Genomic DNA, 23,548 nt, shown 5'->3' with positions numbered 1-23,548 from the left:
TTTGCATAATGGTGGATTTTAATTATCCAGACATAGACTGGGGCAATGAGATTAGCGTTACAACAAAAGGAAACAGGTTTTTGGGGGTGCTTAAAGACAATTATATGACCCAAATTATTGAGGAACCAACCAGGAGAGGGGCAGTTCTGGATTTGGTAATATCAAACAATGTAGAAGTAATAACAAATATTCAAGTCCTGGAACATTTGGGTAACAGTGATCATAACATGGTCTCATTTGAAATAAATGATCAAATAACAGATTACTTGGGTTCAACAAAGACCTTAAACTTTAGAAAGGCAGATTTTAATAAACTGAGGTCTAATCTAGTAGTAATACAATGGGATGATGTTTTTTGCGGGGAAAAATGTAGAAGATAAATGGGCAGTCTTTAAAACATTGTTAGTAAAGCACACTTATCAGTGTATACCCTTGGGTAATAAGTATAAAAGAAATAAGTCAAAACCAATGTGGCTAAATAAACAGGTAGGGGAGGAAATGGACAAGAAGAGGAAGGCATTTAGATTCTTTAAGTCAGAAGGGACAGAGACATCTTATCAGAATTATAAGGAATGTAACAAAAATTGCAAAAGGGCAATCAAATGAGCAAAAATGGATAATGAAAAAAGGATTGCAATAGAAAGTAAGGTCAACCCTAAAAAGTTCTTTAAGTACCTTAATAACAAAAAAATGAGAAAAGAAAATATAGGACCCTTTCAGTGTGAGATGGGTATGCAGATTATTATTGGAGATAAGGAAAAAGCTGACGTATTAAAGAAATTCTTTGCCTCTGAGTTTACCAGGGAAGAATCAAGTTCAATAGTAGTGCCGCAGGAGGAAGCCACAACCTACATATTAATGAACAATTGGTTAACTGAGGAAGAAGTTCATAAACGACTTGAAAAAATTAAAGTAAATAAGGCACCTGGCCTCGATGGCATACATCCAAGAGTTCTCAAGGAGTTAAGCTCAGTAATAGCCAAACCATTATATTTAATATTCAAGGACTCCATTTCCACAGGCTCAGTACCACAAGATTGGCGTAAAGCAGATGTGGTGCCTATATTTTAAAAGGGAGCTAGATCACAACCGGGAAATTACAGACCTGTAAGCCTGACTTCAATAGTAGGGAAACTACTTGAAGGTTTAATACGGGATAATATTCAGGAATACCTAATGGAAAACAAAATTATTAGTAATAGTCAGCATGGATTTATGAAGGATAGATCTTGCCAAACTAACCTTATTTGTTTCTTTGAGGAGGTAAGTAGGAATTGAGACCAGGGTAATGCAGTTGATGTGGTCTACACGGATTAAAAAAAAAGGCTTTTGATACGGTTTCACACAAGAGGTTGGTGTACAAAATAAAGAAAATTGGACTCAGTAATAATATATGCACCTGGATTTAAAACTGGTTAAAGGACAGACAACAGAGGGTTGTCATAAATGGAACTTTTTCAGGTTGGGCTAAAGTCGTGAGTGGAGTACCTCAGGGATCGGTACTGGGACCCCTGCTTTTTAACTTGTTTATTAATGACCTTGAGGTTGGGATCGAGAGCAAAGTCTCCATCTTTGCTGATGATACTAAATTGTGTAAGGTAATAGAATCAGAGCAGGATGTAATTTCTCTTCAGAAGGACTTGGAGAGACTGGAAACGTGGGCAGGTAAATGGCAGATGAGGTTTAATACAGATAAATGTAAGGTTATGCATTTGGGATGCAAGAATAAAAAGGCGATTTACAAATTAAATGGAGATATATTGGGGGAATCCTTGATGGAGAAGGATTTAGGTGTGCTTGTAGACAGCAGGCTTAGCAATAGTGCCCAATGTCATGCAGTAGCTGCAAAGGCAAACAAGATCTTATCTTGCATCAAACGGGCAATGGATGGAAGGGAAGTAAACATAATTATGCCCCTTTACAAAGCATTAGTAAGACCACACCTTGAATATGGAGTACAATTTTGGGCACCAATCCTAAGAAAAGACATTATGGAACTAGAGAGAGTGCAGTGAAGAGCCACCAAATTAATAAAGGGGATGGACATTCTAACTTATGAGGAGAGGCTAGCTAAATTAGATTTATTTACATTAGAAAAGAGGCGTCTAAGAGGGGATATGATAACTATATACAAATATATTCAGGGACAATACAAGGAGCTTTCAAAAGAACTATTCATCCCACGGGCAGTACAAAGGACTCAGGGCCATCCCTTAAGGTTGGAGGAAAGGAAATTTCACCAGCAACAAAGGAAAGGGTTCTTTACAGTAAGGGCAGTTAAAATGTGGAATTCATTACCCATGGAGACTGTGATGGCAGATACAATAGATTTGTTCAAAAAAAGGTTGGACATCTTTTTAGATGGGAAAGGTATACAGGGATATACCAAATAAGTATACAGGGGAAGGATGTTGATCCAGGGATTAATCCGATTGCCAATCCTTGGAGTCAGGAAGGAATTAATTTTTCCCCTTAATGGGGTTTTTTGTTTGCCTTCCTCTGGATCAATAAGTAAGTATAGATATAGAAAAAAGTATCTCTTGTCTAATTTTAGCATAGGTTGAACTTGATGGACGTATGTCTTTTTTCAACCTCATCTACTATGTAACTATGTAACTATGTAACCAGAATGCCCCCTCAAGGAGAGGAGAAAGGAGGGGAGGAGAGACAGCAAGGAGGGGAGGAGAGACAGGAGAGAGAGAGAGAAAGAGAGAGAGAGAAAGAGAGAGAGAGAAAGCAAAGAGAGGAAGAGAGAGAGATAAAGCAAAGAGAGGAGTGAGAGAGAGGAGAGAGAGAGAGAGAGAGAGAGAGAGAGAGAGAGAGAGAGAGAGAGAGAGAGAGAGAGAGAGAGAGAGAGAGAGAGAGAGAGAGAGAGAGAGAGAGAGAGAAAGCAAGGAGGGGAGGAAGGAGGAGTAAGATAGACATAGCAAGGAGGGGAGAATGCAAGGAGGGGATAGGAGCCAGAAAGAGACAGCAAGGAGAGGAGACATATGGATGATGAGTAGGAGTGAATGCAGAGCAGTGTGCACATGGGGCAGGAGGGAGTGCAAAGAGAGGAGGAGAGACAGCAAGGTGAGGAGGAGACAGATGAGGTGAGTAGGCGATGAGGAATTGTAGTGTGCACAGAGAGGAGCAGGCACAGTAAGGCAGGGAGTACAAAGAGAGGGGAGGAGAGAGTGCAAAGAGGTGCAGGGCATGATGGAGCAGAGAATAAGTTGGGGGGAAAGGTAACAAGAGACTGCAAGGCATTACGGGGGGGGGGGGAACAAAGAGTAATGTTTCATTAATAACCTTTAAGATCTGATAGATCAGCGTATGTTATAGCGGGGACCTCTGTGAGGTCATCAATGACATCAGAATGGGTGTGGCTAAGTTGCAGCTGCTGCCATTCGCCTGGAGTAGTCATCACACATTGGTCAAAATTCTGTCTTCCTTTAGATAGCTAGGCAGCTGAACACAGCATTGTGAGGTCACGTGAGCTCACCGGGACATCATAATACACTGAATGTTGGGGACCTATAAATGCTGAAGCCGGGATGAGTTATCACTCATTCATCAGCATGGAGCAAAAGAGGAGGAGAGTTTCCCTGTAACAGCATCAATAACATCCCGATGAGCAATGGAGGCACAGAGAGATGTGAGTGCAGTTTATTCTAACAAGGGACAAGCGATGGGAGGCCAGTCCATATGCGCATGCTGAATTTCAGAGTTGTATGTATGTATATTTATATAGCGCCATTAATGTACATAGCGCTTCACAGCAGTAATACACGTGTCAATCATATAAAAACCAAATAATACAAATAACAGATCATGGGAATATGTGCTTCAGACATAAAAGTAACATTTAGGAAAAAGAGTTGTTGAATTGGCTGATTTTGGAGTCCAGCCAAGTTCAGCAGTTTAATAGTTCAGTTCACACACACACACACACACACACACACACACACACACACACACACACACACACACACACACACACACACACACACACACACACACACACACACACACACACACACACACACACACACTTCTCCCTCTCTCCGCAGCGGTCTCACACAGGCAGGGAGCCAATCAGGATGCATCCCGGCCACACTCCTCTCCTAGGGGGAGGGCCCCTGCCCTCTCTGTCAATCCTGAGGATGCCCTTGACCTTGGGGCTGCGAGAGAGCTATTATCTAATTACTAGGATAGATAAGACAAAGATAAAAACAACTGGGTTTGTATATCAAACGTGTTTTATAGGGAATGTAATTAATGTAAGTGCTCAGAAATTAAGTGGGTGTCTCGGTAATTGAATGATATCAATAGGGTTGAAAAAAGTCCCAAGAAATACTATTTATCAAAACGGCAACAGGCAAATAAAAAGTAACCCAGTTGAAAGCAGAAGGAATGATTGCTTGATAAATATATTGTTGTTTTGCAGCCAGAAGACGTTGGAAAATAGACTGTCCTGCCTTACACACAATACCATTATCAATACCATTATTAAAAATAATGGATGCCTCGAGTTTCCTGGTGGGGGTAAGTAGCTAGGTGGGGGTAGGTAGCTGGGTTGGGGGTAGGTAACTGGGCTCCTTTCCACCTCATTGTTATATTATCTGGCTACATTGTTATGGCTGGGATGATGCTGAAGCAGTGAAACACACATTTCCTGGGTGGGGGTAGGTAGATGGGCTCACTACAGAGGGAGAAGTGGGGGAGAGAGAGGAAGGGGGAGGGAGAGGGGGAAGAGACAGGCGAGAGAGGGGGGCAGAGTGGGGAGGGTGAGGAGGGAGAAGAGGAAGGAGGGGGGGAGAGAGGTAGGGGGAGGAAGGGGAGAAAGGAGGGGGTAAGGGAGAGGAAGGAAGAGAAGAGGGGAAGGGACTAAAGAGAAGAGGGAGAGAAAGGAGAGGGTAGATAGAAGCAAGAGAGGAGGGGGGAGATAAAAGTGGGAGAGGAGTGGGGAAAGAGAAGGGGGAGGGGAAGGAGAGACCACGCGTCAGACCACACTACTTATACCCTAAGATGGCCTGAATGTGTAAACAAATTGAAATCATTTTTCTAAGGAAGTTTACACAATATCTTCCAGAGAAGATTAGAAACGCCCTTAACTTCAAGTTCTGTGTTTTCTTTCTGGGCAAAATCACCATGACAGTGATCGCAGTATTGCTGAAAAATGCCACGCCTGCGATGCGGTAATTAGAATCGCCCAAGTCTCTTCGGCTCCTCATCAGGAAAAAGAACGGTTGGCATTGTGAAATGACATTTTCCTCGGCTGAAAAACAGCTGCCAAAAACTGACAAACAGCCCACAGACTACACGAGTGGTTTCTCTCACACGGGGACAATCCATCTGTTTCTTACTGTGAAAGTTTACGGAATATTGTTGCTGAGCCTGGGCTAGACGTGACTATCACATAACTCTGTGTAGACAAATGTTAGATTGTATCCAAGAAATATTTCTGGTTTGCTTCATGGAGCTTTAAATTACAGAGCGTTCGGGTGGCTTTTAACCCTGTCCTTGCTAGTGGATGTAGTTAAGTGTTGCTCTTTAGTTAAATGCAAGTCATGCCCGACTTCTTTGATGGTGGCGATTTTTGTGGTTATGAGCAGCATGCTGGCCTGGCAGATTAATATTATGTTGACAGATTAATCTAACAATGAGAAGAACAATTAAACATCTTGAGTGTTGGAAAGGTCTACAGAAAGAGTGGCCAACTCCAGTCCTCAAGGGCTACCAACAGGTCAGGTTTTAAGGGTATCCCTGCTTCAGCACACAAGATTGGATATCCTTAAAACTTGACCTGTTGGTGGCTCTTGAGAACTGGAGTTGGCCACCGCTGGTCTACAGTGTAAGGAGTTAAAGACCACTGTTACCACTAAATGGATCAAAGCAGAATTTTGTGTGTACAGTATTTAGTTATTTAAAAAATTGAATCAGGGACGATGTATTGAGATGAATATCTTGTTTTCAGTATGTCATTGAATAAATTACAGTGACAATAGACAGACAATCATTGCGGTAAACATAATGAGGAATAGCAGACAGCACCAAATTAGATCAGGGCAGCTGTTTTATATTTCCATGTTCAGGGATCCCCCTGAAGAAGATGAATATACTACAATATAAAGCAAGAGGAACATACTACAATATAAAGCAAGAGGAACATACTATAATATAAAGATAGAGGAACATACTACAATATAAAGCTACAATATAAAGATAGAGGAACATACTACAATATAAAGCAACACTGTGAACGACTAAACTCTCCCAAACATCTTAGAGGAGCAGTTCTGCCTACTATGAATTCTGTTGTGTTTTGACAGTAGACGAAATCAGTTGAGCTCAACTCCAGTCCTCAAAACCCCCCAACATGTCAGGTTTTAAGGATATCCCAGCTTCAGCACAGGTGTCTCAATCCGTGGCACAGTCTTTGACTCAGCCACCTGTGCTGAAGCTGGGATATCCTTAAAATCTGACCTGTTGGTGGCCCTTCAGGACTGGAGTTGAGCAGCACTGGACTAAATAAATGTATGTAGGACTGCAAATCAGTGTAATATCTTTATATGGAGACCTATAGGAACCATAACTGCTTCAGCACCTTGTTCTTTGTAAGCGGAATCCTAAAACGATTATTGTAGCCATGCAAACATCCCGTTTCCCAAGTCCCATCCTTTTTAATGACATTCAGCCCATTTAGGGTATGAAGTCTTCTGTTTGGCAGAACTAGTAAAACATTGTTTTGAGATTTATTTAAATTCCATTAGCTGAGCAAAATTAAATATTACAGCCTGAGTTTCTACACCAACACAGGACTAATATACAATGGACTGTAATACCACAATCATTTTTGTAAAGCATAAAAATAACTCCCTGCATATGATATGCCACTTCAACCCGCAAATAATATTTTTAGACATGTTTTTAGTGTCTAACTTCCTCAAATTCCCTTCTCTGATGCACTACAATATCAGTGATGTGGTTGAGTGGACTTCACTCCGTGTTCATTCAGAATTTGTTTAACTTGCCAAAAAGATTTTGGGTTGAGAAAATATACGTATGCTCACATGGAAGTAATAGCCACAACAGCTGTTTGAGGATTGTAATGGTCAGAGAGTCCTTTAAACATTGAATTTCTGGAGGGGTCTGGAATGCATTGCAGATCAATGAGTTACAGACAATTATAACACTGAAAGGGTTCTAGTTTTTAGCCAAGCTCCACTCGAAAGAATGGTTCTCTTTTACTCGCTTTAATCAAAGGCTAAAGATATATGAATCTGCCAGAGGTTTCTGATGTAATTTCCTTTTGCCTTGACAGATTTAGATTCAGATTTAGCATTTCTGTCCCTTTAATATTTCACAATTGCAAACGTTCTATTACACTACTGGCTGCAGCTTTCCTCCTCTCTGCATGAACCATCAGCTCTTGACTGGCAGCTATCTATCATATGAATTAATGTAACATTCCACTGTTCAGAGTAGATATGTTACTTGATCTACGCATTAGGTTTTGTTATGTTTTGTATTGCTTAGAGACCAGTCTTGCATCCAAACAGCATACGTACAGTATATGCCAGGGGTAGCCAACGTCAGTCCATAAGAGTTACTAACAGGTCAACTTTTTAGGATATCCCTGCTTCGCCACCTGTGCTGAAGCAGGGATATCCTGACAAATGGACTTGCTGGTGACCCGTCAGGACGGGAGTTGCCACCCCTGGCACACTGTATACCTTAATCTGTCTCCTGCGCAGTGCATGGTTTTAAATGTTTCTGACGACAGTTTTAGATCATGAATACACAATACACAAATAAAACATATCTCCTATGTATTTCTATTAGGACTGATCCTTGAAAAAAAGGAATTTATTCAGTAGCCATTCAAGCCCATATTTAATAATTGGGCCATAATGCCTTCCTGCGCGAGACGACGTCTCATGGCACATTCACTTGAACTATAACAGTAACCCTTTCAGTACCACAATTTCCTTGAACAGTTGTAAGTGGTCGTCAGGCTCCAGATGGCATGTTAGAGAATAGCACAATTTAGTACGTATGGGCATATGTGTGTTTCTGTCACTTCACAGTTATTTGAAGGTTTCTGTGATAAAGCTGATTTAAATGCTAACATATCCCTTAGGGATTTCCACCACCAGTAACATATCATGTTCAATAGGTTTTTCTTTCTTCTTCAAAGACACCTTAATTAGTTTTATATCTTCCCTATGGAGCTTAAATTCACCACATCCCAAGGCTTCCAGGCCAAACAAAATAATGTTTTATTTATTTCTTGATTGTTGAAATGAAACAGAACACAATTAGAAATTGAACAATATAAATTGCAGCTATGCGAATATTCACTATAACAGAACTGAAACAAATCAGAAATTGCAGTGGTTATTTCGCATGGCTATCACTTTCCATAGGCATTTTCTCTGCTTAAGTGCCTTATACCTTACATGTTATTCAGTATTTCCATTAGTTCAGAACTAGCATGTTATGGGTTTTCAGGTTGCAATACTAAATACACCAGATGCAGAGTTCCTCTCGCTTGCATATTCGTCACTGCCTCTGGCCAGAAAATAAACATTACAAGATAATTTCCAACACGTAAGGACATTTGTAACCCCTGCGACCTTACTGTCGGAGATCGAGAAGTATTTATACTCTGTGGAGTTACACAACTAGTTAGTTTTCCTAAACTGTGGGAAAACGTAAAATGCACAGTTACTGACATAGTTAGATTGTAAGCTCTTCGGAGCAAGGACTCCTCTTCCGAAATGTTACTTTTATGTCTGAAGCGGTTATTCCCATGATCTGTTATTTGTATTGTTTGTTATTGATATGATTGTCATGTGTATTACTGCTGTGACGCGCTATGTACATTAATGGCGCTATATAAAGAAAGACATACTGTACATACATAGATAGTAGTCGGATAGAGTGTAGATAATGCTACATTTTGGGGACCCTTAAGTGGATTACTCTTGGGAATTGATGTCACCACATCAATTATTTTCAGAACCTCCACATGAACTAAATAGTCAGACAAGTAGCTGCATTTCTTTAAGTCTCTAGCATGTTTAGGGCCGCTTGTTAATAGTTTCATCCGTTCCGTAGCGGCAGCCAACTTCTAACACTTCATAATGTGATGATCCAGGGTGAGTTTTGGGCAAACACCTATTAAATTGAAATGGAAAAATAATTTCAATGCCTCAGAATGGCATTCCTCAACTTGTTAGAGTCCTAAATGTTGCTTTGCTTATGTCCTAGGGCAGAAGTGGCCAACGCCAGTTCTCAAAGGCCACCAACAGGTCAGGTTTTAAGGATATCTCTGCTTCAGCAGAGGTGGCTCAATCAGTGCCCCGATAAACCAAGAGTCAGTGTGGGGAAGTTTATAAAAACATTCTCAGTGATGAATGTAGAACATGTACTGCAATTAAACATTGTATTTGCAGTTGCTACAGCTAAATGTGACTACATAATCCTGTTATAATCACGCAAACGAGTCAGCTTTTTTTAGTTACAAAATATTTACATTGGGAGTTAAGAATAAGGCCGACATTTTGCAGCTCACCCCTGTTTCAGGCCTCACCGTCTTTCTTGCATTTGTATAAGAAAGTCAGGCTAACTGCAGCAATTATCTGCCCTGCGGTGCGCTCCCCATTAACCGTTTGATTGCTGGATAGTGATTCTTCCTTCAAAACAAGTTCCAGTTAAGGCAGACTTAATAATTCATTTCGTGTGATATATCTCTGTGTTCTTGACGTTCTTTCACAGTAAATGAGTCTTTGGCTGGTTGAAATTGTTATTGAACGTTGAAGATGATGTACTCCGGACTGGAATGGAACATTTGGCCACGGCCGTTTCGCCGCGACCAAATAACCACCGGAGTTCTGCTGCAGATGTATTATTCTCTGTATGAGCTTGTGGGGATTATTGCATGGAAGCTCCCATTGAAGTCGCTGGGAGTGCCTGTGTCACGTTGCCCTGATCGGCACCATTGCAGTTTATCTTTTGTTGCAGGACCTTTACTTTGCACCCTGGAAATTACATGCACTCTGTACTCCTTGCATTTAAAACATTGCAGCGAGGTTTGTTTTACTAAAAATATGACTGTAACCCCTTGCCGCCCAGCTCAAAGGAGTATACAGCTTATCTTTCATATCAGTCTCAGGGTTCATACTTAGTCCAACAGATGGATCTTGCGACTGGGCATGGTTCTCTCAGGAGGTAAAGAAGCTGTTAAATGATCGGCGCCAGGAGTTTTGTAGTTTTGAATAAAATAATTGTTTATTAACTATTGACTTCCTCACAGAGGTTGCTGAGGAGGCGCATCGCTTATTGCAACTGCACATTTACGTTACTATTTTAACCTAAACTCTAGTACCACCTCTATTCCCACTAATAGTATTAAAGTCTTGCTCTAGCCTTTTCTCAGACCTAACTAAACACTTATCTATAAAACAATTTATCTCTATGCCATATATATATATATATATATATTCCTCTCCCAGTTTCTGCCCAAGTTCCCAGAACATCTATCTATTTCTTTTCCTATTATCCAAACTCAATACTGATACCCTGACCGTTACCAGGTATACCATCTATATGTCTCCATATTACTACCACCCTGACCGTTACCAGGTATACCATCTATATGTCTCCATATTACTACCACCCTGACCGTTACCAGGTATACCATCTATATGTCTCCATATTACTACCACCCTGACCGTTACCAGGTATACCATCTATATGTCTCCATATTACTACCACCCTGACCGTTACCAGGTATACCATCTATATGTCTCCATATTACTACCACCCTTACCAAGTTACCAGGTATACCATCTATATGTCTCCATATTACTACCACCCTTACCAAGTTACCAGGTATACCATCTATATGTCTCCATATTACTACCACCCTGACTGTTACCAGGTATACCATCTATATGTCTCCATATTACTACCACCCTGACCGTTACCAGGTATACCATCTATATGTCTCCATATTACTACCACCCTGACCGTTACCAGGTATACCATCTATATGTCTCCATATTACTACCACCCTGACCGTTACCAGGTATACCATCTATATGTCTCCATATTACTACCACCCTTACCAAGTTACCAGGTATACCATCTATATGTCTCCATATTACTACCACCCTTACCAAGTTACCAGGTATACCATCTATATGTCTCCATATTACTACCACCATGACCAAGTTATCAGGTATACCATCTATATGTCTCCATATTACTACCACCCTGGCCAAGTTACCAGGTATACCATCTATATGTCTCCATATTACTACCACCCTTACCAAGTTATCAGGTATACCATCTATATGTCTCCATATTGCTACCACCCTGGCCAAGTTACCAGGTATACCATCTATATGTCTCCATATTACTACCACCCTTACCAAGTTACCAGGTATATCATCTATATGTCTCCATATTACTACCACCCTTACCAAGTTACCAGGTATACCATCTATATGTCTCCATATTACTACCACCATGACCAAGTTATCAGGTATACCATTTATATGTCTCCATATTACTACCACCCTGGCCAAGTTACCAGGTATACCATCTATATGTCTCCATATTACTACCACCATGACCAAGTTACCAGGTATACCATCTATATGTCTCCATATTACTACCACCCTGGCCAAGTTACCAGGTATACCATCTATATGTCTCCATATTACTCCCAGACAATATAAGAGAAATGCTGCACACCTCAAAAAGAAAAATAATGATACAGTTACCGGTGCTCCAGTGTTTGCACGAAAGCCTGCGATCAGTCCTGAACAGATGAACAAAGGAACATAGGGCACAACGGGTTTAGCAAATCAAACTCATTGTCACTTGATAAAGACCATTATGGTCGAAACGTCGTGTTGGCTCAATAAATGAGTTTGATTTGCTAAACCCGTTGTGCCCTATGTTCCTTTGTTCATCCATATTACTACCACCATAACCAAGTTATCAGGTATACCATCTATATGTCTCCATATTACTACCACCCGACCAAGTTATCAGGTATACCATCTATATGTCTCCATATTACTACCAGCCTGACCAAGTTACCAGGTATACCATCTATATGTCTCCATATTACTACCACCCGACCAAGTTATCAGGTATACCATCTATATGTCTCCATATTACTACCACCCGACCAAGTTATCAGGTATACCATCTATATGTCTCCATATTACTACCAGCCTGACCAAGTTACCAGGTATACCATCTATATGTCTCCATATTACTACCACCCTTACCAAGTTACCAGGTATACCATCTATATGTCTCCATATTACTACCACCCTTACCAAGTTACCAGGTATACCATCTATATGTCTCCATATTACTACCACCATGACCAAGTTATCAGGTATACCATCTATATGTCTCCATATTACTACCACCCTGGCCAAGTTACCAGGTATACCATCTATATGTCTCCATATTACTACCACCCTTACCAAGTTATCAGGTATACCATCTATATGTCTCCATATTGCTACCACCCTGGCCAAGTTACCAGGTATACCATCTATATGTCTCCATATTACTACCACCCTTACCAAGTTACCAGGTATATCATCTATATGTCTCCATATTACTACCACCCTTACCAAGTTACCAGGTATACCATCTATATGTCTCCATATTACTACCACCATGACCAAGTTATCAGGTATACCATTTATATGTCTCCATATTACTACCACCCTGGCCAAGTTACCAGGTATACCATCTATATGTCTCCATATTACTACCACCATGACCAAGTTACCAGGTATACCATCTATATGTCTCCATATTACTACCACCCTGGCCAAGTTACCAGGTATACCATCTATATGTCTCCATATTACTCCCAGACAATATAAGAGAAATGCTGCACACCTCAAAAAGAAAAATAATGATACAGTTACCGGTGCTCCAGTGTTTGCACGAAAGCCTGCGATCAGTCCTGAACAGATGAACAAAGGAACATAGGGCAAAACGGGTTTAGCAAATCAAACTCATTGTCACTTGATAAAGACCATTATGGTCGAAACGTCGTGTTGGCTCAATAAATGAGTTTGATTTGCTAAACCCGTTGTGCCCTATGTTCCTTTGTTCATCCATATTACTACCACCATAACCAAGTTATCAGGTATACCATCTATATGTCTCCATATTACTACCACCCGACCAAGTTATCAGGTATACCATCTATATGTCTCCATATTACTACCAGCCTGACCAAGTTACCAGGTATACCATCTATATGTCTCCATATTACTACCACCCGACCAAGTTATCAGGTATACCATCTATATGTCTCCATATTACTACCACCCGACCAAGTTATCAGGTATACCATCTATATGTCTCCATATTACTACCAGCCTGACCAAGTTACCAGGTATACCATCTATATGTCTCCATATTACTACCAGCCTGACCAAGTTACCAGGTATACCATCTATATGTCTCCATATTACTACCAGCCTGACCAAGTTACCAGGTATACCATCTATATGTCTCCATATTACTACCAGCCTGACCAGGTTACCAGGTATACCATCTATATGTCTCCATATTACTACCACCCTGACCGTTACCAGGTATACCATCTATGTGTCTCCATATTACTACCACCCTGACCAAGTTACCAGGTATACCATCTATATGTCTCCATATTACTACCACCCTGACCAAGTTACCAGGTATACCATCTATATGTCTCCATATTACTACCATCCTGACCAAGTTACCAGGTATACCATCTATATGCCTCTATGTTGCTACTACATGTTCAGGGGACCCTGATGCTCTACTCTTTTACTAAGTGGTATAAACAGTTTCTTGTTTACCTAGGGCACCTACCTCACCTTGAGATACAATGGCCTCAAATCTAACATTTAAAATAACTCTCTCTCTCTCTCTGAGTCACTAACTGGTGACACTTTATTATACCCCAGACATCCCTGTTCAGGGGATCCTGGGTGTTATTTCTCTCTGGTAGGGGTACTGTGATGTCCTGTCTACCTAGGGCACCTACCTATCATTAATAACCAAACTGTTATCAAATGAAGTCTACTCTATTCTAAGTACACTATTAACTATATTCCTTACTGTCATATCTTTATGGTTACAACTTCTTCCTCAGCTGCATACTTGCAGTGCTGAGGAGGACGATACTTTTGTTACTTGAGGCTTCGGACATGGTCAAAAAGACCGTGCTGAGGCGCGCTGAGGGGAAACATTATCCCTATCAGCGCGGCTTTAGACGGCGCTTCCGCAGGCGTGTGGAGGCGTGTGGAATTTCAGCCGACAGACCAATTTTAGATTTCCCGCCGAGGGAAGTGCAGGGCCGGTCACGTGACTGCCAGAAGCCAATGGCAGTCCGTGATGTCGGCGCCGTGACGTGGCGCGCTAGCCCCGCCTTGTGCTCCGCCTCCCACCCGTCTCCCACCGGCACACAAGCTCGCTCGCTGATGATCATGCAGGGACAAGAAAAATCTCCTGCTTAAGCATGAACGTCAGTGCTGCCCAGCGCCGCTCCCTGCACCATGTCCCAGGCCTTAAACTGGTTGCATTTTAACACGGGGCATTAATAAACTTGTTCTTAGTAACTTTCTTCAATCCTCCCTTTCCAGGGTCCCAGCTGGGGGTCCCTTTCCTCTCTCCGTACCCAAACCTATTGCACACAGGTAACATGGGGTGATGCTGCTTGCTCACACTGTGCTCCATCACCTTCTGCCCACAGCACAGTACAATACTTAGAAGTATGACCAGGGCCGTGACCCCTGAAGGACTTGTATCAGATTAGACTTGGGGCTGTATGCGGGGCAGCCATCTTGGGATAACATGTTTTTCAGTAACTGTTTGTAATGCCTTGTTAAGGATAGACTCTTCCGTGTCCTGATTCACCTCCCTATACTGAGGGCCTAGCTACAAGAGACACTTCCCTGTACTGCAAAATAATAACAACGGCTTCTATCTTCCCTAACTACTCACTGCATAGGTCTCTAGCTTGATCTCTGCTCTCAGCCTCTCTGTGTCTCCAACTGTCTCCAACTGTCTCCAACTGTCTCCAACTGTCACTAACTGTCATAGAATCCTCCTGCTCATTTCTCTTGTCTCTGGGCCTGGTGATTGGCAGAACACCAGCACCAGGGTGGTTGACTAGAATGCTCCTTTAGCCCTATATAGTAACCGCAATGGGGAGGGGGTTACATGACTAAAATATTATTGTTATAATTAGAGATGTGCAACGCTTTCATGGTGATTATTACAAAAACATACAGTTATAATAAATACAGGCCAATTTCTTAAAATACAAGGATAAAATAAACGGAAATCCCTATACAGCACGTTATCATATACCATAGGTTTTTCCCAGAGAGGTCACTGGCGTCGTAAAGATGAGAAGTCACGTGTCTGTTCCCAAAACATATGGGAACATATTTGGTGGGGTCCCGTGGGCTCACTGTATGTTTATGGTTTGATCCATTAAATATTTTTTATGGGACACACACTCTCTCGCAGATTGTTCTTCCTTTCCTGTGCTTAGTTGTGCTCCAACCTTCCTACACTGCCTTGTTCCCAAAACATAGCTGCTGCTGAATTTTCCTCATAATTGAAAAAGTAGTGCTTTATATTCTGACTCCCCTTCATTGAGAACCCCACAAGCCCCCCCCTCCCCGCCATAAATCTGCCACTTGTGGGACATTCAGGACTTGAAAGGAAAAAAACCCCATTTTTTTCTGACATTTACATTTTACTCAATATATACACACTCATAACTTCATATCTCTAATGCTTAGACAATCGGCTAGATAGCTGTGTGTATTAACCCATGACCATATACGGATCACTTGCTTACAGGTATTCTATACGTGACAATATATATTTTCGTTTAGTTAGAAGTGGATCAAGTCCAATAGACCGTTATCTTTTCTGCTTTTATTATTAGCAATTTTATAGCATGAGCTATAAAGTAAAAATGTAACATTCTCTTTTGCCGTTTTCGTAGGAAAGACACTTTTTTTTTCTTGATTAGTGTTTATTTAATGAAAGTGAATATGCTCTGTGTGTAAAGGTCATTACTGTTTTGTTTTCGCTGGGGATTACTCAACTTCCCAAATAGTTTGGTACTCCCCTTTAAAATCCTCAAAAATAATGGGAAAATTGACTATTTTGTTGTTTGCCTGGTTAGTTTTACAAATACTGACCTTTTATTTGTTTTATAGACAGTAGATGCCAATTGGATTTGTCAGTTTAAAACCCTAAACACTCAATAATACCAGAGGAAAAAGTTAAGTATAGATTACATACTTATTTTCTCATTGTGAATTGCATCACTATTTCTCAGAAGAGCTCTGAAAATGACTTAAAAGAGGCATCTGGAACTTAGCTATGGGAAATGTTACAAGAAAGTACAAGTAAGCAAGCGTTAGTCTGGACAGTTGCCCAAGGCTAACATTTACTTGTGCAGGTATGTGTATTAGACACAAACAAACATACATCATTTTTATTGGGTGTAAAACTCTTTTTTCCCCCTTTAGAAAATGAATCCCTTCACTGACAGAAAGACGTGTAGCCCACATTACATTGCTGAGTTTTGCATATGTGGTTTTCCTGTTAAAAACAATGGACAGTTTGAATAGAAATAAGTGGTGGTACTGCTAAATTGTAAGCTTGGGAGTAGTCTGCACAGTCTATTGTATGTGAAGCCATCTGAAAAATGATTTGTAGCCATACCTGTGCCATAGATCAGTATTTCCCAGTCTATGGTACCAGCACCAGTGCTAGTACCACTAGTGTTAGACAAGACCCTATGACGTACTCCAATTGCCTTCTGACTCGGGTTGTTATGGAAGAAGCAAAGAGAAAAAAGGACAATATAAACACCAATAGCATTTTAAGAATGAAATTACCATTATAGATCAATATGGAAAATGATTTAATTCTAGATATGATACAAATACAATATATAATTCTTTTGATGCCACAAAAATTGGTGGACATTGGGAGTTGGCTCTTTAAACCCCTGAGATTACCACTAGACATTCGTTTCAGAGCTATGGCATTGCTAGCTATTGCAAGTAAAGAAGGGCGGGGGGCCGTGTCGGTCCTTTCTTCCATGTACAGTAGTAACAACGGAGGGAGACGGGGGGGGGGGGTATGATACCTTTTATTACAAATAAAAGGTATCATTTATTTCTTTATGAAATGTTTTACCAGGAAGTAATACATTGAATTACCTCTCGTTTTCATGTGTGTACTGGGCACATAGTTATAACAATACATAGTTACGTTAAATGAAGAGGGTTATACATTATATTAAAAGACATTTCATGAACAGTTAAAGATAATATATGTTATGGGCGTATGTAACAGTTGCAGACCAGATTAAAATGCGAGACATCTTCATTTTGGAAAGAACTTAGACTGGTGGCGGCAGTGAGAGTAGACTGTTCCAGGTGTGGGGTGCACGGTAAGAGAAGGAGGAGCGGCCGGATTCTTTGTTGAACCTTGGGACCATGAACAGTCTTTTGGAGTCAGATCTCAGGTGATAAGTGCTGCATGTGGTAGGTGTAGCATTCAGATGACAGGTAGCTTGCCCAGAAAATATTTTAAGGCAAGACATTAAAAATGTACTTTGTGCATATACTCAAGAGATGGTCAATCTAGTTCTTTGAGCATTTTGCTGTGATGTGTGTTGTAGTTACATTGGAGGATGAAGCGGCATATTGACTTGTAGAGGGTGTGTAGTTTGCTAAAGTGAGTTTGGGGTACCATACACTATATCAATGCAGTCTATAATTAGCATTTGCTGTGGGATGCGCTTTCTGACCAGCCGGCTTAGTGAGGATTTGCAGCCAGCTGCACCAACTGCGTCAAAAATAATTTTTTGGGGGGCTGCACAGAAATGGATTGGACTTGGCCTACAAAGGTAAAGGGTATGGACTAAAAAAGATTACTATTTATACGAGCCAGAAAATGAATTAAGTCAAATGTGTCCAAGTTAGCACAGGATGAAGTTGCTATATATCAACCCAGAATTGGATGTTTCATTATAAGGTATAAAAATTTATTATTTTCACTGTATGGCCGGTGTAAATAATATACCAATAACTGATATTCACTAACACTAGTTCTAAATACAAAAATACACACTGTATTTTAGCCTGTAAGTCTGTTTTAATTTTAATTATATCAATCAGATATTCCTCATGAGGGATGTGTCAAAAACAAAAACAAATGATATGTCATACTGTATGTACGAGGTCTTTATACATACAACGCACATTTATTTAAGGTTTATATTAGTTTTTACCACTAAAATTTTGCCGCACAGTTTTCGCACATTAACTTCCAAATTAACTTCTAGGTACAGCACACAGGACACATGGGTTAATATGGTGATAGAAAATAGAATAAGGTTAGGACCAGCTGGCATAGAGGAACACTCAATTCCTTGTGGTGGGATTTGTTCCTGATTTCCAATTACATTTTAACACCCTGTAAGAGACATGTGCAGAGGTACAACCAGGGAGGCAGAGTTGAGGAAATGAAACCATGGCTCTTATTCAGCCCGTAGCTTTAAGCAATACATTTTAAGGAAGTACACAAATAAATAAACATCCTATCCCGTGTAAGGGATAACTCACTTTCGCAGTCCCTATATGCCAGGCTGGGAAGATAGGCCTCTTTCCAACCTACGACCCCAAAGTCCAATGAGGCACCTGTAAGCAGGGGGCCCTTTATGTCAGTCTCTGGGTTGTGTCCATTGGGGTCCACTCTATGGCAGTTTCTGGGGTCTGCTGCGTCCTGGATGCTAGAGGGTCTGGTTTCAGGGTGTCTTGTAGGCCGCACAGTCCTTCTGTGCTCAAAACAATGCTTCTGTGAGCCTCTTGCTGGCAACACAGTCCCCCTGTGCTCAGAAGATCTCCTGAGCAAGAGGTGCTTTTCTACCTGGCTGATGAGCCAGGTGGAGACTTGTTAATTGTCTGTAGCTGCAATTAAACAGCTCTCTGCTGGATTCCTCAGACCAATACAGACTTTCTATTGAAGCTCTTTTAGACAGGGGTTAAGGCACTGTTTCACCCTCATTTCCTTTCTTTAATATAAGATATATACTGTTTATAGCTATATTAATAGATTACCCTTACATGCCTCAAGCGATTTATTACATTTAAAAAAACAGGCCAATATTGTTTTAAGCTACAGTTCGGTTGGATGTGAATATAATCATATTGTTTTTTTTTGGAGTAAAAACACGCCTCCACTTAAGAGGGTATCTCAATACTTTACAGTTGAACAAATTAAAATGATAAGCAATGGTTTTGTTAGACTGGGAAAGCCAGAAGGAAAAGGTAAGTCTCACACCAAGCTCAAAACAGTGGTAAGGTCGATATACGCCGGAGCTCTGGGGGTAGCGAGTTCCAAACGTCTGTAGCTGCACATGAGAAGGCCCGGCCAGCGTAGGGTGCAGTATCCTTGGCACGGAGAGGCGAACGCCCCCTGAGGACCTGAGATCATAGCGAGTTTCCCTTCAGGGCTTAAACGAGACTGCAGGCAGGCCCTTGATCTTACAAAGTTTTTTTAAAAATTTTTTTTAAACAAAATGTATTGGTTTGTAAAACATCATACAAACAATGCTGACATCATATAGCCATTTACATCAAAAAGCATAAACATAATTGTTTCTCGACTTTTTGTATCTGCAGATAAATTTGGAGATCAAATATTGGAGAGGATATATCCTTCTGTACTACAGGCAGTCCTCGTTTTACAACTCTTTGCTTTACAACGAATGGCTTATCCAACGCTATGCAATGCATACCTATATTCATTTTTACAACGCAAAACCGGCTTATCCAATGCTCTTATGACGCTTTGCAACGTTGTGTATGTGTGTATATATATACACATTCACATAAACAACGTTGCAAAGCGTCGTAAGAGTGTATATATATAATATTATACTATATAATATTATATTATACTATATAATATATTATTTATTATGTTATATTATATATATAATACAGTATATACACTATATAATTTATGTGTGTGCAGCATATCTTATTGCCGGCATAAAATATTTGGTGTATTTTAGTGTTAAAAATGCCTTCAGGAACGGAACCTTTCACTTAAACAGTGTTCGTATGGGAAAGCGTGTTTCGCTTTACAACGTTTCGCTTTACAATGCCATTTTGAGTAACGCATTGTGTCGGATAACCGAGGACTGCCTGTACTGGGATTGGTAATGTCTGAAATAGACGAGGATATGTGGAAGTAGATTCATCTTAATACAATGAATCCTGCCTATCCAAGAGATATTGTATATGGACCATATGCCTCTATCCTCTCTCAATGTTTTTAATAATTTGGGGTAATTTGAGCCGTATAAAGTTTTATAATTGTTAGTGATATGAACTCCAAGATATTTGAAAGCCTGCGGTTGCCAGGTGAAGTGGAAATTGATATCTATCAATTTTTCGATCTCTTTTGCTGGGTTAATGTTTAAAGCCTCTGACCTTGTTTGATTGATCTTGAATCCTGAGATTCTATTACATTTCTCTAATAGAAGGAGTGGAAGGCCGAGCACTGCAAATATAAGCCAGGGCTGGAGGCAAAACATGTTTAACTATTTATTAGGCATATATGCCAAAAATAAAGACACACAGCTAAAATACTCTGATGCCATTTCCCGCTGTGGAGGCGCTTTATCAAAGATCCAGATTTATCTTTGATAAAGTTCCTCCACTGTGGGAAACGCGTCAGACTGTTTTAGTATCCTAGTGTTATCTGTCGCTTGTCTACCTTTAATAAATCCTACCTGATCTAGGTGAATCAGTCTAGGGAGAATATGACTTAACCCATTTGCTAATAATTTAGAGTAGATTTTGATGTCAGAGTTTATTAAAGAGATGGGCCTATAGCTTTTACAATTTGATGGGCCTTTGCCCTGCTTATGAATTAAGGAGATGGATGCTTGTAGCATTTGTTCCGGGAATAAGGCTCCTGCCAGCACCGCATTAAACATTCGTAGAAGGTAAGGGGCTAATAATTTGATACATTTTTTGTAATATATTATAAGTTGGAAAAACCATCAGGACCTGGTGCTTTAGATGATTTCAAATCGTTGACTGCCTGTACCAGTTCCTCCAAAGTAAAATCTTTTTCAAGGCCTCTCTCTCCGCCCCGTTCAGGCAGCTTTGAATCCGCTAGGAAATCTCCCAAAGCTTGACTCGTCTTAGTATTAGAACTTGCAAGTTTTTAAAGGCCATTACGGGCAACTTGATCCGAACCCGGAAGATCATTGGAAACCAGTGCAGATCGCGTAAGATGGGAGTGATATGCTCAAAACTAGAAACACAACTCAGCATCCAAGCTGCAATGTTGGCAGGAATAGCCCTGACATAGTTTCCCAAGTCTCCCTCTCTCAGAGTTCATGTGTCTGTCCACCGGGTGTGCCAGGTGAGGTTGATGTTCCACAAAGTACAAGCAAATGTTAACCCTTAGCACGCTGGTCCTGTGCAGAGGGGAGCAGCTCCTGGGGAGCCCCATCAGCCGTCCGTCTGCCTTTTGGGGTGACGCAGATGTACACTGAAGGGGTTCAGATTGGATGCAGATTTGAATGAGTTTCACTGGATGATTCCTCACGGAGTCGATCCTCATGGCAATGTAGGCTTTCTTCGCCCTGAAGACCACACGCTTATACCCCCATTAACATACCTTATTTTACTGTAGCCTTTTATACCTCGTATAATTTTTATTCCATTATAAAGCAATCTTTTTTCTATATACAAAATCCTTCTTGTACTTTTTGTGTATATAACTTTTCTGAGCTGGAACAGCTTTCTAATAACTTTGAAAGCGTTCTGTTTGTGCGTCCTTTATTGTAGACACCGGCCTATTTATGGCAGCCAGATCCATCTCTGAAACAAGTGAGCACTCATTGCTATTTGGCTCCTGAAGTTCTTTTTTATTTGTTCTACCATCTAAACAGTCACACAGTTCTCTCGTACACATCATGGGGTACACAGCGGGCTGCTATGTATTGTCAGAGCCAATTTAATAGCATCTCTAGCATCAGGTAAACTACACTACTACTATGTACATTTTACCACTCTATAATTGAAGTTCCTATATAGCATAAAATACATACTGTGATCTAATTTATACTATAAGATAGTTGCAGGAATACATTTCCTTTGTGTACCTTTCTAGGCCAACCAGTTTGCCTGTAAACTGGTATGAATAATATACTGCTACTTGCATAATATTAGCATAGTTCGCGTTTCCGACTTAATCAGCAGCATGAAAACCATGTCCCATCAAATGTTCCAGACTGTTAACAGTTCATTTACCCGCCTTCTATTACTAACTGAACTCGGCTGTTACAAGCGGAGCTCTGTCAGTCTGCCTCTCCCTTGCCAAAATAATTATTTTCTTCCCTATAACGCCTACTCTTCCAGCAATTGTTGACAAATAGGCAGCCGGTACCTGGTCACTGCTAGTTTGGGATGTGACATTCTGAACTTGTAGTGACTGATACTGTAAGTGACTTGGATGATGGACTATAGCAAGTTTTATTATTGCAAGCATGTGGCTATTGCAGGAGGTTTAATGCCCGCAGCAAACACAAATCACACTAATGAAATGAAGAGGGTAATGCAAGCCAGGCAGCGGGGAAAACATATTCCAAGGTTAAGGAGCTGTACATGTTTGAGAGCTTGTGAAATGAGAACACAAACCAGGCTGCTCGCAATTGTGCCAGTTGTTTGTTTTTATTTTAGCTAATACTGAATTAGATTTGAGGAACAAATAGTGAAAGTGTAGCGAGTATCACAGGGATGCAGCAGAACCGAGAGGGGACACGCAGCCCTCCACATTATCCACTAAACCAGGGATGGCCAACTCCAGTCCTCAAGGGCCACAAACAGGCCAGGTTTTCAGGGCATACCGGTATTACCTCTCTGTACAGGTATGTGTGCGGGGGGGGGGGGGCGACATGTATGTGCATACCGGTATTACCTCTCTGTACATGTATGTGTGCGGGGGGGGGGGCACATGTATGTGCATACCGGTATTACCTCTCTGTACATGTATGTGTGCGGGGACGACGACATGTATGTGCATTACCTCACCGGATTGGACATGTATTACCTCACCGGACTTGATTACCAATCGCGGGATTTCCCCTGAGAAAGGAGAGAGCAGGGCTGCTGCTGCTAGGGGGCTGGGCAGCTTCCTCCATCCTGATTGGCTGCATTACACGGCAGCAGCCAATCAGGAGGGAGGTGGCAGGAGCCTGGTGGTGGGGTCAAAGAGCGGAAGAAACGCAGGTGGCTGTATCCTGTGTCCCCTGTGTCTTTGTTCTGTTTTTGTGTGTGTTCTCTGGCTGTCCTGGGGAGTGATAATGACAAGGGGGGGGGAGGGGGGAGGTGGGAATGGGGTGGGGGGAGAGAGGATGAAGTGATGGGGGGGGGGGGGGTGAGAGAGGATGAAGGGAGGACGG

General features: G+C 41.1%; 1 long non-coding RNA gene across 1 annotated transcript in view; it reads right to left on the bottom strand.

The window, feature by feature from the left end:
• Positions 1-15,089, bottom strand: part of LOC142503482 (uncharacterized) — a 38,674-nt gene extending 23,585 nt beyond the window's left edge. The window contains exon 1 of the long non-coding RNA XR_012804030.1: positions 15,028-15,089. This is a non-coding gene — a long non-coding RNA (uncharacterized LOC142503482). The remainder of the gene's footprint in view (positions 1-15,027) is intronic.
• Positions 15,090-23,548: the final 8,459 nt, after the last annotated feature.

Source organism: Ascaphus truei, chromosome 10 (assembly GCF_040206685.1).
Source record: "Ascaphus truei isolate aAscTru1 chromosome 10, aAscTru1.hap1, whole genome shotgun sequence".
NCBI classification, from domain to species: domain Eukaryota; kingdom Metazoa; phylum Chordata; class Amphibia; order Anura; family Ascaphidae; genus Ascaphus; species Ascaphus truei.
Note: the sequence above shows the minus strand (reverse complement) of the source record. Positions and strands in the feature narration are given on the sequence as shown.